This window comes from Coregonus lavaretus, assembly GCF_964263955.1.
Source record: "Coregonus lavaretus genome assembly, contig: HAP1_SCAFFOLD_1224, whole genome shotgun sequence".
NCBI classification, from domain to species: Eukaryota; Metazoa; Chordata; class Actinopteri; order Salmoniformes; family Salmonidae; genus Coregonus; species Coregonus lavaretus.
In genome coordinates, this window is record NW_028163593.1 from 57,491 (window position 1) to 72,500 (window position 15,010).

General features: G+C 39.5%; 1 pseudogene across 1 annotated transcript; it reads left to right on the forward strand.

The window, feature by feature from the left end:
* Nucleotides 1-2,709: 2,709 nt before the first annotated feature.
* Nucleotides 2,710-5,184, forward strand: LOC311117963 (polymeric immunoglobulin receptor-like; annotated as a pseudogene). The gene is made up of 6 exons: nt 2,710-2,782; nt 2,981-3,286; nt 3,754-4,081; nt 4,251-4,362; nt 4,807-4,901; nt 5,115-5,184. The product of its transcript is annotated as a polymeric immunoglobulin receptor-like (transcript).
* The last annotated feature ends 9,826 nt before the right edge of the window (nt 5,185-15,010 follow it).

Here is a 15,010-nt window from a genome sequence, read left to right on the forward strand (position 1 = left end):
ACAAATTCATCTATCAGTTAGTTTACCAGAAACCTGCCTTGTGGTACAGCAGCTTCCTCAGCTAACTTTAACACTTTAGGTTGGAGGACATCTGTGGTTTTGAGCTGCGTCTATGACCAGCTTTCATCTCTAAGTAGAAGGCAGTCATCACTCCATCTCTGCAGCACCTGCCCTCTCAATTCTATAAATGTCTTTGTGTAATCATTAGTGACCTATTTTCCAGCAGAGGGTAACAGGATAATAGTGACTCTTGGTCCCAAAGAGCCCTTAGAGAATGTTGGAAGCTGAAAACATTGTAGTGACTATGAGTTTTGGGTTAAACTAGTATATATAATGCAATAGTTGCTAACTTTCACTGAGGGGGGCATGTACACAAATATTTTGAGCTTTCTTCAGGATAAAACACACACACGTTTGTTTTACTGTATTTGTGGGGATCAAAAAAGTATGCCCATTCAAAATCCTATTTTCCCTAACCCTAATGCTAATTCTAACCTAAACCCTAACCGTAACCCTAAACCTAACCCCTAGGCCTAAAATAGCCTTTTACCATGTAGGGACCAGTGAAATGTCCCCACTTGTCCAAATTGTCGTTGTTTTACTATCATTGTAAGGACATCTGGTCCCCACAAGGATAGTAGAACTAAACCACACACACACACACACACACACACACAAAGCAAGGTTACATTTTAATTCGTTTGTTTTTAGCATGATTTATGAATCCTTAGTTCTTGAGTTGTTTCGTAGTTGATATTTGGTCGTCTGGTTTACTGTAACAAATCCTCTCCTTGTTGAATCAGAGCCTTGGACTACTATTCTGTCTTTACCTTCTCCAGCTTTAATGGAAAATATAAATGCTTTGCTAATAAACATTTTTAAAGACATTATACTGTTCTCAAGATCATTTGTCAGAAGATTATTTGCTCTGTGAGTTTAGGTGTGAAATTGTTGTATCAGAGATAGTTGGCTGTGTTGGAGCCAACAATAGAAATTATAACTCAGTAGTTAACATCATGTCATGGAATGAGTTTACCTGAAACCTGCAGCCTTCTGGTACTGCAACTTCCTGACATAACTTTAACACTTTAGGTTGGAGGACATCTGAGGTTTTGAGTTGTGTCTACTGTGACCAGGGTTCATTTCCTGTATAGATGGCAGCCATCACTCCATCTCTGCAGCACCTGCCCTCTCAATTCTATACATTTCTTTGTGTAATCATTAGTGACCTATTTTCCAGCAGATGGTAAGAGGATAGTAGTGACTATTGGTCCCAAAGAGCCCTTAGAGAAAGCTGAAAGGGGCAGTGCAGTCAAAAATGTGAGTTTCCTGTTTGTTTTTAAATTATATTTCCACACAATGAGGTTGGAATAATACTGTGAAATTGTAACAAATTTGGATAATGCCCTTTTAGTGTAAGAGCTTATTGAAGAAAATGGAGTTGGAGTTTTTGATCCACAGAATGACATCACAATCTGAAATGATTATTCTGATTCTGTTTTATTTGCATATTTATCCTCCTACTTTGAAGGGGTAAGCTGGGTAGGCTCTAGTCTATACAATCCTCTCCGCCAATCAGGGCTCTGTATTTAAATATATTTAAATTTGTATCAACACACCCACATGATCACACAGAGCATTTCAATGTCAAAAGGAGGATCAGGAAAATAAATCAGGAAAAATGTATTTTGAGTTATTTTCATGAAATGAACACAGACAGTGATTTAAAAATAAAATGAAACTGCATGGGGGCTTGAACAACGTTGTAGTGACTATGAGTTTTGGGTTAAACTAGTCTATATAATGCAATTGTTGCTATCTTCCACTGAGGGGGGTGTGTACACACAAATAGTATGAAAGCAATACAAAAAAATGTCATGAATATTTTTAAAGACATTTTATTCTTCTCAGGATCATTTGTGATTTTGAGAGTGACATTCTGATGTATCTGAAGTAGTTTGCTGTATTGGAGCCAACAACAGAATGAATAGCTTAGTATTTAACATGACATTATGGAATGAGTTTGCCTTAAACTTGCAGCATTCTGAGCTAACTTTCACACTTTTGCTTAGAAGACATCTGTGGTTATGAGCTGTACATTTCCTGTATAGAAAAGGGAGAGAGACAGAGAGCGTTCTTGTTGAACGTAAAATAATATCAGACTGGGTTGTGGTCCGGAGGACCCTGAACCATGAACCTGGTTTAAAGTGAGAGTTTGTGGAGGTCTTGGTCTAGTACCCATCACTACATCTCTGTAGCAGATGACCCCTCAAATCTATCAATGTCTAGCACATTGAGAACATTTATCATATAATTTCTTATATACCGAAATATAGATTTTTGACAATGGAAATATTGTTCATGTCACCCAATTATCAAATCTTTGTAATCATTAGTGGCCTATGTTCCAGTAGAGGGTAACATGATAGTAGTGACTCTTTGTCCCAAAGAGCCCTTAGAGAAAGCTGAAAGCTGAAATCAATTACATTGTAGTGACTATGATTTTGGGTTAAACTAGTCCATATGATGCAATAGTTGCTATCTTCCACTGAGGGGGCCATGTACACACAAACAGAAGCAGGAAGAGAGTTACAGACAGTGAGGTCTACTAACATTAGGAAGTAGAGTCATTCTGGCTGGTACCTTGGTCATTGACACACATTTGTGCTCAGGTACCATATAATATACCAGGCAGACTGACACTCTCACATGGCTCTTCATCTCTCCCTCCTCCTCCTCCTCTTCCTCTTCCTCACCCTCATCCTCTTCGTACTCTCAGCAGGTACGGGTACTATTTCTATGAATTAAGGGCGAAGTCCCCTGGGTCTATTCACTTAAAACACAGTATAATCAATCTCAATCATGAACAAGCTGTGTAAAAGTGTTGGAGCAATGTGATTCATTTAGTATTTTTCCTTCTTACAGATTCTGTTAAATGTTAACTCTAATTTAAATGTGTTTTGTGTTGATGTGTCCACAGTGAAGTATGTGTCTGTGCATACAGGAGGCTCCATCACCATCCCATGTAGCTATGATCTGAATCACATCAACCATGTGAAATACTGGTGTAAAGGATTAGGTTGGGATGTGTGTTCTTATGTGGTACGCACTGACCATCCTAAGAGCAGTAGTAATGCATTAATCTCTGATGACATGAACAAGATGATCTTCACTATGACCATGACTAACCTGAAGTCATGGGACTCTGAGAATTACAGGTGTATTGTGGAGATCAATGGAGGACCAGATATCAGGATACAATGGTTCTACCTATCTGTCACTCCAGGTAAGATCCCTTCACTGTTTGTATCTAGTAAAGTAGAATGAATAGTGCTCAGCAATGTCCTATGGATTGTCCTGTATACCTGCAATGTCAAATACAAAATTATGACCCAATTATAAATATCGTTTTACAACAAATGAAATGATAAATGTGTAACCAGTCTGAAATTCATAGACAGAGCTATGCTGTATACGTAGGTGCAAGAACTGACCATGTTTACAATTACATTCTTTACAAACCACTGAGTAAAACAAGATTATATTTGGGGTCATGATGGGGTAACAGTTGAACTAAACTCGTGAGGCAACTTAAATTATTCAAGAATCAATGGCTATATATAATTATTTGAATTCAAAAGACCAAAAATGGATGTACCAATCACTGACTGCAGCTTAAAGGAATTTGTAAGGAGCCTGTTGTAAAAACACCTTTTTCTTCTCTGAATTCTTGTTTTTTACCTCTGTTTTCAGGTACTCCAGAACTCTATGTGGACCAACAGGAAGTGACTGCAGTTGAAGGAGGGTGTCAATGTCCGTTGTTACTATAGTTACTCTGGAGATATAAAGTGGTGCAGGATGGGTGGTGATTGTGTGTGGTATTCTGGGACTTTACATGGAACATCAGTGACATTAAAGCGGACTAGTGTTGCCAACAACAGTGTCTTAACAGTGACTATGAGTGGACTGAAGATGGAGAACACTGACTGGTATTGGTGTGAAGTGGGACAACTAGGGATGCCTGTTCACATCACTGTCAGTCAACAAACCAAATCACAGAGAACCACTAAGATGACCTCAAGTTAGTAGATCAATCACATATTTATGATCAAATATGATTCACTCTGTTTAATCCAGTGGCATCATCTGGAACAAATTGTAATATTAACTATGAATGTGATGTTGCTATACAACCTGACTATCTGGTATTGCATTAATTTCATTGATGCCATTGTTGTTTTACAACACAGCAACCCAAGCTCCAACCAATCAACAACCCTCTGCCTCTCCAACTGCTGAGCCTGTTCAGACTGACAACACAAGTCAAGGAGCTGAGGGGAACATGGAGGACGTCCACCAGAGGTTATTATCACTCATTCAGCTGTATTATCCCACATATTATGGCAATTGTTAGATAATATGAACACAAAGAAACATTACAATTCCATCATACACTACAACAGTTAAAGCTAACCAAATACCCTCCCTAAATGCATATAGAGACTGTTAGCACTTCCTCTTGGTAGAACATCTCTGTGGTTGCCTTGTGAGACGTAGCAGCAATGTTGGTGTTATTCTCATTCATTTTGCACACTTTAAAGTTGCACACTTTAAAAACAACGTTATTTGTATAGTAATAATCTCAATAATAATAATGTAAACTTCCACACATGTGAATAGCTAAATAATTGTTCCATTTATCACAACAGTGTAAACAACAAGTTATTACTTTTTCACAAATGTTCAATTTATAATGATCTATTTTAATTGTGTTTTTGATTCAAGTTCTTTTATGTAATCCATCAGGTCCATAGATGTGAAAGTCCTACTGATTCCTTGGGGCATGTTGGTGGTGGTGACAGCTGGTATCCTAGTCACATGGAAGATGTGGACAAAGCATAGTAAGTAGTCATTTTATGTGAATATAAAAACGAGAATAGTTTAGAAAAATACAAAACGTATTGTCGTTGTGAACAACAGTATATTGCTTGCTTGTGATTTATCTTGAATGACAGAAAGTATTTAGAGGAATTGTCTATAAGAAATCCATTCAGAGGTATTATTGTACTATAACAAACTCAGAAGTAATTGACATCTCCCTCTCTTTATTCCAGAGGACAATAAGGCCAAGGACCAGACAACTAACAACTCAGTGGTAGGATACACTTAATTTATTATATTCTATTCTTTTCAACCATCTGCTTTTCTGTTCATGATTTGGGATCATCTACCATTTGACTCTAGTGTTACCTCTTCAGTTGGTTATCAATGAGTTGACATAAAAGGTCCCATATTCTGAACCCAAGGTCTTATAGCACTCAAGACGTTGACAAATGATCAGTGGCGGCTGGCCGATAGAGGGCGCTAGGGCGCCGCCCCCTTAAATAAAATTATTTAAAAAAATAAAATAAAAAATAAATAAAAATAATAATAATAATAATAAAAACATCAGTATGTCAATATTTGTGTGTTTGAAATATGGAATGCACACAGTAATATGTGTAAGATATGATAGAAAATCATATTCGCAACCTTTCCTCTGCCTGTCAAACGCCTCGTCAGCTCTGGGCGATACAGAAAGTGCCCCGAGGAGGCGGGTCTACGTAGCAGTTAAGCCAATTGCTAATTTAAGATATGAATGTATGACATAAAATGTAGCTAATCAGCGATTTTAATTCGAATCCAAGGAGGGCGATTATTTTATCGCCCCAAGCTCGCCCCTGATAAAATAAGGACCGGGCTCCAGTGGCGCCATTTTTACTAGACGACAATGGTGAGCGCAAACGTTACTCCTCCAAGACCCAACCCTAACTCGGTGAAATCTCTCCTCCAAGATCCGTTTGAGAGGAGAACTTTGTCAGAGAAAGTTCGGGTGAAAGAGCTGGGCCCAGATCAACCTGACCTCTCAATCAGACAGCAGGCTAGCGAGAAAGGGAAGCAGTATATGCGCGGCTTCTCCCGTAGCTGGTACACCAGGAAGGCTTGGCTAGCTGGGTGCACTGATGCTAATGCTTTATTTTGCTTTCCGTGCTTGCTTTTTAAAACGACGGGCCGGACGGGGTCAGATTCAGCATGGACAGGTACCGGAGTGAGGGATATGAAGCACCTGTCAGAGAAGGTAAAGAAACATGAGAACACCAGGGCACACATGGACAACTCTGTAAAGCTAGCTGTATTAGGAAGGGTGAACATTGCTACGCAGCTGGATGACGGCCACAGGATTGCGGTGAGGAAACACAATGAGGAGGTGGATAAAAACAGGCACATTCTATCCAAAATTATCGATTGTGTGAAGTTCTGTGGGGCTTTTGAGTTGGCCTTGCGTGGGCACGAGGAGACTGACTCCTCGGACAACCCCGGCATTTTCCGGGGCTTAGTGGATTTTGTTGCCTCCCTCGACAGTGTGCTGGAGGAGCACCTGAAGACAGCTACCGTTTTTAAGGGCACGTCAAAGACGATACAGAACGAGCTGTTGGAATGTATGCTGTCAGTGCTTAAGGATTACATCCTGGAGGAAGTAAAGAGTGCTGATTTTATCGCCATTCAAGCTGACGAGACGACTGACGTTTCCACCCACTAACGTGTTTCCAGACCATCAGAGACTCTGGGAACTTTGATGCCCCGACTGTCAGAGAGGCGGGGGGCTTTGTGAGGATGCTCGAAGACGAGGCTTTCTGTTTTTTCCTGGCACTGTTCCACAAGATCATGCCAAATGTGGACATGCTTTTCAGCCAGCTGCAGAAGAGGAACATCGACCCTGTCTTCATTAAAGCACTTGTCCAGAGGTTCACAGACAGCATGCTAACAATCAGGTAAATAACTATATTTACTATTGGCTGATAAAGATGTTGTTAGAAAGATGAATAGTTCACTTACAACAGTTTAAAAGCCTAAATGTGTCTGGTCATCAAAGTGAGTGATTATCATAGAGCCGTCACAATTATATTTGTTTTAGTATTTTAAAAGGAAAGAGAAGACACAATCAGACGTTGATAATAATGCAGGAAAGTACTACACAGTTTGTAATAATTATTCAGGTGTCCACCAGGTCAATTTCTAGAAGAGGCCTAGTTGTTATTGAAGATTAACATAATTTTTAAGTACACAGCAGACCAAAATTATGTTGCATTAAAACGTAATAACATCAGTTAATTATGTACATCACAGGTTAAAAGCAGTTACTAGACATAGTTTGTGTGTATATACACACTATCTGTCTGTCTGTCTGTCTGTCTGTCTGTCTATATATATATATATAAAATTCCTGTACAAATAAGATGACAGACACACACACACAGAGCAGCTCTGGCCGCATGTTTCTTTGTATATAGTAGACCTTAGCATAAAAAATCCAGTTATATATGGTACTCTAGAAAGTCTTAATAGTGTCTTTGCTAATATTACTGTATATATGTTGTTTTGTATCAATTAATTGTTGCAGTTCTGGAGCACATTAACAATTAGTCACATTTAGTATGATCATAAAATACTGTATGCTATTCTTCCAGTCAAAGGTTTGAGTTCAACCACTTGATATCCATTTCTATATTATACATCCTTTTATACAGTGTAAGATTTCCTATAAACTTTATAATAATTTCATGTTATTGTCCACTTTCCACTCTGTTCTGACAGCATGCCTGTTGCGTTGCCTGTTTACTACCAATGGTGAAAAGTTCACTTTAAATGCAAATGAAAGGCTTGGGTTTGTGTAATATGTTTTTGTGTAAGAATGCCTCAACTTTTTAATATTGGCATTAAATAATTACTGAATGTTTCACTGAGCACTGCTTTCCTGCAGTTTGTGTTAAAATATATCGCGATGGTTACAGGAAAAAAAAAGTATGGCACAGCCCCACCGAGAATATTTTTCACCAGCCGCCACTGGTTGTAATGATGTGCAAATAGTTGAAGTACAAAAGGGAAAATAAATAAACATAAATATGGCTTGTATTTACAATGGTGTTTGTTCTTCACTGGTTGCCCTTTTCTTGTGGCAACAGGTCACAAATCTTGCTGCTGTGATTGCACACTGTCGTATTTCACCCAATAGATATGGGAGTTCATCAAAATTGGATTTGTTTCCGAATTCTTTGTGGATCTGTGTAATCTGAGGGAAATATGTGTCTCTAACATGGTCATACATTTGGCAGGAGGTAAGGAAAGCTTTGACTATGTACAGACTCATTGATCATAGCCTTGCTACTGAGAATGGCCGCCGAAGGCAGACCTGGCTCTCAAGGGTAGACAGGCTATGTGCACACTGCCCACAAAATGATGTGGAAACTGAGCTGCACTTCCTAACTTTTGGGTCAGTCACAGTGGTCAGGTATTCTGCCGCTGTGTACTCTGTTCAGGGCCAAATAGCATTCTAGTTTGCTCCGTTTTTTTTGTAAATTATTTCCAATGTGTCAATTAATCATCTTTTTGTTTTCTCATGATTTGGTTGGGTCTAATTGTGTTGTTTTCCTGGGGCTCTGTGAGGTGTGTTTGTATTTGTGAACAGAGCCCCTGGACCAGCTTGCTTAGGGGACTCTTCTCCAGGTTCGTCTCTCTGTAGGTGATTGCTTTGTTATGGAAGGTTTGGGAATCGCTTCCTTTTAGGTGGCTGTAGAATTAAACGGCTGTTTTCTGGATTTTGATCATTAGCGGGTATCGGCCTAATTCTATTCTGCATGGATTATTTGGTGTTTTACGTTTTACACGGAGGATAATTTCGCAGAATTCTTCATGCAGAGTCTCAATTTGGTGTCTGTCCCCTTTTGTGAATTCTTGGTTGGTGAGCGGACCCCAGACCTCACAACCATGAAGGGCAATGGGTTCTATAACTGATTCAAGTATTTTTAGCCAGATCCTAATTGGTATGTCGAATTTTATGTTCCTTTTGATGGCATTGAAGGTCCTTCTTGCCTTGTCTCTCAGATCGTTCACAGCTTTGTGGAAGTTACCTGTAGCGCTGATGTTTAGGCCGAGGTAGGTATAGTTTTATGTTTCATCTAGGGCAACGGTGTCTAGATGGAATTTGTATTCGTGGTCCTGGCAACTGGACCTTTTTTGGAACACCATTATCTTTGTCTTACTGAGATTTACTGTCAGGGCCCAGGTCTGAGAGAATCTGTGCAGAAGATCTAGGTGCTGCTGTAGGCCATCATTGGTTGGGGACAGAAGCACCAGATCATCAGCAAACAGACATTTTACGTCAGATTCTAGTAGGGTGAGGCCAGGTGCATCTATCTGCCTCCAATATGCTTCTGTCATACCTCTTAACCCACCCCAGAAAGACCCCTCTATCCTTTTGTGTCCATAAACTACTGAAGACAGTCTGCTGTGTTAGTTTTCATTGTCACCACATACACTATCTGTTATAGTAGTTATGTGTCACCCACCTTTTACCCTTGTCACTTGTTTTTTACATGTTCATCTTATTTATCTCATGTATCTAGTCAAATGTCCAACACCTGTAACTAATCATGATCAAGAGTGTAAATTAAATGTACAAGCTGTGTAACAAAATAATTATGATGATGATGCTGAATACAAAATGTGTTGAAATTAATATGTATTAGGTTAAAACTAGACCATAAAATACCATAGCTGATATCTGCCACTGAGGGGGTTATGTACATTCAAACAGAAACAGGAAGAGAGTTAAAGACATGTAGAGTTATACTCTTTTTTTTATTTCACGTTTAATTCACATTAGTTGAACTCATCCAAATGTAAATCAAAACTAGATGTTGAACTGACGTCTGTGCCCAGTGGATAGTGCCACTGTCCATTGGTACTTCACTAACCCTGGTGGTATGAGGTGGTGCATGCTGGGTGGTAGTGGTTCCTGTGTGAGGAGCAATTCTGGAGATTTAGATGGAAGATCAGTGACTTTAATCAGACCACTGATGCTGCCAAAATGTTTAAATCATGACTGTATGTCTAGCAAATTACTGTGTGTGTTTATTTAATGAAAATAGCTTCAAATATATTTTTTATAAATTATTTCCCTAAACCTTCTTTTTCCATTGAAATGCTTGGTCTGGTCGTGTGGGTGTGTTGATACAAATGTAAATATATTTACATTTACAGACCTGATTTGCGGAAACGATCGTCTAGACTCCCCCTTCAAAGTAGGAGGATACATATGCAAATAAAATATGACTGGTCATTGGTCAGAATAATCAGATCAGATTGAGATGCGATGCTGTGGGACAAAAACTCCATCCCACCTGAACAGATTTTGTTTTCAAACAGCTCTTACACCAAAAGGGCATTATCATAATTTTCACAATTTCAGAGTATTATTTCAACTTCATAGTGTGCAACTATCGTAAAAAAACCTGTAATATCATGTTTTTCACTGCACTGCCCTTTTAGCAGTGACTATGAGTGGACTGAAGATAGAGAACACTGACTGGTATTGGTGTAGAGTGGTAGAACTAGAGATGCCTGTTCAAATCACTGTCAGTCAACAAACTATAACACAAGTCTGGTTGGGTCCTGATAAACTATTTAATATGCATAGTTACTTCACATATAATTCAATAATTTTCTTACATTAGCATCACCCTGATAATATGTATTTAGTCCATGATTTACTTCCTCACATAGATGATAGTATGTGAAAAACATAGTCTGCATGTCTATCTGATTGCAATTTGCAGAGCCTCAAAACAATGTTATTCTTATGTAGTTTACAAAAGTTTAATCGGGAGGTCCCGGGTCTTGGATTCTACTAAAACATATTAAATTGTTTTAACATCATCATAGGATCATACCAAGGATAATTTAGCTATTTGATTTAGAATTGTTAAGTATATAAAAATAGAATAACTAAATTATTTGATAAAACATTGAATTTGGCCTTACTGCTATTATCTCATAGAAACACATTGTGGATAAAACACACACACACACACACACACACATTTTTGTTTTTTTTGTAAATCGTTTCATTCAGGAATCCTGGTGTTACAATCACCAAAGTGTTTTGACAGTACTTTTTGTTTCATAGTTGTAATTTGGTCATCTGGTTTACTGTAGCAAATCCTCTCCTTGTTGAATCAGACCCTTGGAGTACTTTACCTTCTCCAGCTTCAATGGAATATATAAATGCTTTGTTACAGTTTTTTAAAATCGCTTTGGCACTTTTTTCACAAGTATGTGGTACATTTTCACAACTTCAAACTGGTCACACTTGTAATGCAGCCAGTCTTTCTTTCAAAACCTGTCATTGTGCATTCATTTGGATTGTAAACGTGTAATGAGAACATTGTTTAATCACCAAAACTCAACAAAATTAATATAGTCGTTTCAAATCGCCCTTAGAAGTGCTGAAAATAATATGCTACAGTACTGTCAATTACAGTAGATTACACTGTTTTCACATTAGGCAATACACTTACATTACCCAACAGAATTGACAGAAAATGTATAACTTCCATAAGATTTATACAATGTATAATCAAAGGTGTGATCAATGAAGACATCTAAGGAAGACATTGGTCTGAATTGATGTCGTGGCATGCCTCATCCATGGCCAGAAGGAGGGTGGCACACTCATGGGGATGGTGATCGTACACCTTCCACGTCCATGCTGAAAGAAAAACCTCAATAGGGTTGAGGAAAGGAGAGTATGGGAGCAGGTATAGGGTCATGAATTGGGAATGGGCCCGAAACCATGACTGAACCACATCTGCATGGTGGAACCTGACATTGTCCCACACAATGACATAGGTGACCCCTTCACCTTGACAGGCCTGCTCAATTTCATTGAGAAACACAATGAGGTGTGCAGCTTTATAGGATCCAAGTAATGGCCTACGTCCTACACCACCATCTTCAGAGGAAGCTGCACACATGGAGATGTTTCCCCCACGTTGTCCAGGAACTTGGACGGTCGCCCGTTGGCCGATGAGACTCCGCCCACGGCGCTGAGTTTTGAGCAGGTTGAAGGTCACTTCATGAACAAAGATATAATTGTGATGGTTAACAGAATCATCGCAATCATCCTCTAAAAACATATTTGGTTTAGTTATTTTTACAGTATTGTTTTAATGTGATACTGTGAAGTAGCTGTGCATCAAATAGTAACAGTAATACAGTATATAGTGCTGTACCTGAACATACTCGGCCCACAGTTCTTTCACCCTGTCGTTGTTTCTCTCTAAAGGCACCAGGTCAATGTGTTTCATAGATACCTGCTGCCTCTTCATAAGGTGGCCGATTGTTGGTAGGCTGATGGATGCCACATTGGCAAAGATGTCACCGTTCTCCTCAATGGCCTGCTTTATTTCAGACAGCCATATGTCATTCCTGGCCCTCACCATTTACAACACTGCTGGTCGGTCAGCACACAGCCACGGCACCACCATGGGGTCTTCTGTCAATTCTGATGGTAGAACAGAGTATACTGTCAATAGATCACACTGTAAGAATATTGTAACATGTTTTGTGAATTTACATGCATTACAATATATCATATAATGTAAATGTACTGTTAAAGCAGAGTGCATATCCTACAGACTTACCGATTTTCTTGGCGAAATGTTGTCATGATTGAACTGACAGTTGATCTCTTCAGATTGGGATGAACTAATCAGGCAGCCTCTGCCATGGTAAGGCCTCTATTTACCACATGGTCAACAACGATGGCCCAGGCTTCATTAGACACAACAATTCCCTGCCATCTGCCTCCCTCTCTCTGATGTCCACCTCTTTGACCTCTTTGACGTCTTTGACAGGGCCCATGCCCACCTCTTCGACCTTGTTGATGGGGACCATTCCCACCTCTTTGACCTCTCTGACGGCCCCTTGTCCACGAGCTCTTTGATTTCTTCCTCTCCCTTGCTGTCTATCCTGCTCCTTGTTAAAGAAATTGCAAGTGTTCACACACACCCTTTTACATGGTGACCAATAGTGGTTGACGCTATGTGAAATCAATTAGTACTAATGAATGGTCATTATGTATGGTTATTATGTATCATACATGTAATTTAGATGTTTATACTACACAAACACACATTGTATTTCTGTGGTTCTCATAATCTATATATATTAGACAAACCAGTCAAAAATCAATAGGTTTACCAACGGTTAAGTGACTAACCATTAAGCGCCGTTGAATTAGGTGATGGTCAAATGTTTTTAAAGAAATGAGAAGAGAATCATATGAAAAGTATTGTGAGCATTGCATTGTGAAAGGCAATTACTTTATATGAAAGGTGTTTTTAGATGAAACACTGGTAAGTTACTATGTGATATTGTGTGTTGTACTTAGTCAATTGAAAATATGCTTAAAGGTTGTTGTTTTTTTTACTTTTTGATGATCTGTATTGAGTTTTGTACTAAGAGTTGTGAAATATTACCACATATGTATGGAAATTGTACCAAAGCAACAAAAAAAAGTGAGTTTGAGTGTGAGTTTGAGTGTGAAGTAGTTGCTGTGTTGGAGCCAACAGTAGAACACATAGCTCAGTATTTAACATGACGTCATGTAATGAGTTTAGCTGAAACTTGCAGCATTCTGGTAAGGCAGCTTCCTGAACTAACTTTAACACTTTGGCTTGGAGGACATCTGTGGTTATGAGCTGTACATGACAAAGGGTTAATTTCCTGTATAGAAGAGGGATAAAGGGGCCTCCCAATTGGCGCAGCAGTCAAAGGCACTGCACTGCAGTGTTGAGGTGTCACTACTGCCTGGGGTTTTATCCCAGGCTGTGTCACAGCCAGCCATGAGCGGGAGTCCCATAGGGCGGTGCACAATTGACCCAGCGTCGTCTGGGTTAGGGCAGGGTTTGGCCCGGGGGCTTTCCTTGGCTCATCGCGCTCTAGCGACTCCTTGTGGTGGGACTGCCGCCTGCAAGCTGACCTCAGTCGTCAGTTGAATGTTTCCTCCGACATATTGGTGCGGCTGGCTTCCGGATTAAGCGAGCAGGTGTTAAGAAGCAGCGCGGCATGGCAGGTCATGTTTCGTAGGATGCATGATTCGACCTCTGGTCGGGTAAAATTATTACTAAAATCTTTAAAAGAAGTGGGAGAGAGACAGAGAGCGTTCTTGTTGAACGTAAAACCACATCAGACTGGGTTGTGGTCCGGAGGACCCTGAACCGTGACCTGGCTTAAAGTGAGAGTTTGTGGAGGTCTTGGTCTAGTACCCATCACTACATCTCTGTAGCACATGACCTCTCAAATCTATCAATGTCTAGCACATTGAGAACATTTATCATATAGTTTCTTATATACTGAAATATTAAATTTGCCAATGTGGTGTATGTCGCCCAATTATCGAATATTTGTAATCATTAGCAGTCAATTTTTCAGTAGAGGGTAACAGGATAGTAGTGACTTTTGGTCCCAAAACCCTTAGAGAAAGCTGGAATATATTTTAGTGACTATGATTTTGGGGTTAAACTAGTCCATATGATGCAATAGTTGCTATCTACCACGGAGGGGGCCATGTACACACAAACAGAAACAGGAAGAGAGTTACAGACATTGAAGTCTATTAACATTAGGAAGTAGAGTCATTCTGGCTGGTACCTTCGTCCTTGACACACATTTGTGCTCAGGTACCATATAATATACCAGGCAGACTGAAACCTTCACATGGCTCTTCATCTCTCCCTCCTCCTCCTCCTCCTCTTCCTCATCCTCTACAGAGTCTCAGCAGGTATGTGTAACATGTTTCTATAAAGGGCTGAAGTCCAGTGGGTCAATTCACTGTAAACACGGTGTAATAAATCTCAATCATTAACAAGCTGTTTTATAGTGTATAAGCAATGGGATTTTTATTCTGCAGTGCAGATTCTGTTGAATTCCAACCTAAATGTGTTTTGTGTTGATGTGTTCACAGTGAGGTATGTGTCTGTGCAGGCCGGAAGCTCCATCACCATCCCATGTCACTATGATCAGTGTTACATAAATCATGTGAAATACTGGTGTAAAGGGTATGATTGGATTAGTTGCTCCTCTCTAGTACGCAGTGACCATCCTAAGAGCATTGGTAATGCCTCAATCT